This window comes from Barbatula barbatula, assembly GCF_947034865.1.
Source record: "Barbatula barbatula genome assembly, chromosome: 10".
NCBI lineage: Eukaryota > Metazoa > Chordata > Actinopteri > Cypriniformes > Nemacheilidae > Barbatula > Barbatula barbatula.
The window spans coordinates 2,202,213-2,204,800 of NC_136773.1; positions in this window are offsets into that span (position 1 = coordinate 2,202,213).

Here is a 2,588-nt window from a genome sequence, read left to right on the forward strand (position 1 = left end):
GACGGACAGGTGGGGAAGTGGAGGGATTATGCGTGAGAAAGCTCAGCTAACGGGATTAAACTCTCTCGGGCAGGGATGGAGAGGAAGGACCGTCTCGGACTTCATTAGCCTCACAGAATCCATCTTGGAGGTCAGCCCACACTCGACAACAGATACGGGCCGAGAACAAACAGTAACTATTGCCAGAATGTCTGGAAATTGTAAATGTATGATTGATGTATAAAGGGGAGTTTGTTAAACCAGATTTCTAGGGTTTTGTGTTAAAGAAGCTTTCTCATAATTTCCAGAACACAAAAGAAGATATCTTGAAAAATGTTGGTAACCAAACGACACTGACCCCCAATGACTTCCATTATATGGACACAAAACCCCTAAGACATTTCTCAAAGTATCTTCTTTTGTATTCCGCAGTTCGGGTGAACTGTCTCTTTAAGGATAACCTGCATAAGAAGGTAAAACTAGTTCAAACTTTCTGAGTTTGCAGGCAACATCACTGCATTACTTTTGAAATCCATTTTACGAATATAAATATGAGTGTTATAATGTCATTTGTCTGATCTTTGGGGGTTCGTAAAACAGACTGTAATATTATAATCTATTCCAGTGGGTCTGCAGCTGCCCTTCAGACACCGTGACTATCTCCGTCGGGTGCCGCTGCTTCCCAGTTCGCCATCTGCCACATATTCATCAGCGAGATAAGAATCTCTCAGCTCGTGTTTAAAAATTCTCAGCGCCTCAGATGAGTCACTTTTCCTCTCTCTCTCGAGTCTGCTTCATTCCTCGTGCCCATATGTCAGCCACCCTGCTACTTCTTCCACACATCACATCAGCACTCAGAGCAGAGACGAAGTTCCTATGACATCTCATCCTTTGTCCACATAACCAAAGACTATAGAGAGTTTTATTAATAAAATAAACAGATGACAGATTATGTTATTAAAAAGTGAGTTCCCTAGTTAATTCTGAAGCTTTTATTTCACAGTGAAGGGTTTGTCAAAGCTTTAAACATAAAGGCACACACTTTATGTTGTTCTGACTCCACTGTTAGTATCCGTGCAGATGTCAGACAGGTTTTGACTTACAGGGTGAACTGCAGCTCTCTCTTTGGCCTGGGGGATTATGTACTCGGTCGGCTAACAGGGCAAGCCGTATTGAAATTCAGAGTCAGCAAAACAAGGATGGATCATCTCTATATACCGACAGCTTTGACACGTTTCTCTTCAACATCTAACTGTGGATCCAAACTCCACCCTACAACATTAATGTGAGAAAAACATCCATAATATAAGCAGTTTCACGTTATGTTTGAAAGAAATGAAGAAAATACTCACCTCAACTACTGTGTTCAGATAAAGAAACAATATTAAGGTACAATATGGTTTAAATCACTTTAACATTGACAGCCAATCCAAATGACTTGTGCAATGAAATTGAGAATTGCGAACATAAGTTTATTGTCTGCTGGTGTGGTGCTCATACTAATCTCTAGTTTATCCTTCCTTTTTTCCTCATGTGAAACTGGGAAAGCTTTGTTGTGCTCTGTTCCTTCGTTCATACAAATAAACTCACACACAATCTTCTTATGAGATCAAAGGCTGATCCAAAGAGATTCAAGCCTGTGAAAAGAGAATACGACAAGTTAGTGTAGATGGTCTCAGCGCTACCCTCTGACGGTCTTGGTAGCTCGGACGTCCGTGCTCAATCCGCGATGAGTATGCTCAAGAAGCTAAGCGGACATGTTTGTGCGTGTGATGGACACGGACACGGACGCGGAAAATCAAGTATACCCGCGGCTTTAGTAGCTCCTAGCAAACTGCACAGTCTGAGAAATCATTCATGTCTGTAATGCAAACGGTGCCTGGCAAAATATTATTAAAAGTACATTACAGGTAAGCATGCCTATACAAAACACTATCCAAACTCAGTGATGAAACAACTCTAGAAGAAATTTGATAAAATCTGAAATCGGAGTATATTTAAAAGTGTGAAGGCTTTGGACTTGAAAGGTCACTGCTACTGTGTTCGAACACAACTCGGTGTGTGACTGAAATATCTGATCACTAAACCCGAGATCTTTTAAAATCAGAATTTTACAGATTGCAGTTGTGACATTTATTACTGCAAGATTATAAATCTCATGTGCCATAATTCCCCTCAGTCTCTGTTTTCTCTGTCCCACTCCATCATGCAATCTAAATCAGATCAACAGCCGCTGTCTTATATCTCATTACCTGTAGATCACACAGTAAATGGCCTCGTGCCACCTCCAATTTCTTTACTGATCTTCTCCCCGTACACATTTTACACCCACTCTTCACGCCTCCCGGCGAATTTAGTGCGTTACGCTGCCATTAGGGTCGTGGTGTGGCTGTAACAGGAGCAGGTTAGGTAGAGTTATTCTCTTCCATAACCTTCACTTTGTATGCAAATAAGAGCTCCTTCGAACATTAATACTTTATGTAAGCCGCTGTATATTTTTCTGTGCAAGGACGGCCGCCGTAGGAAAATAATGATGTGTACAGAATAATACTTTGGTAGGACGACTTGCCTACAATGTGACTGACATGAGGACAGTCAAGGTTTTTCAG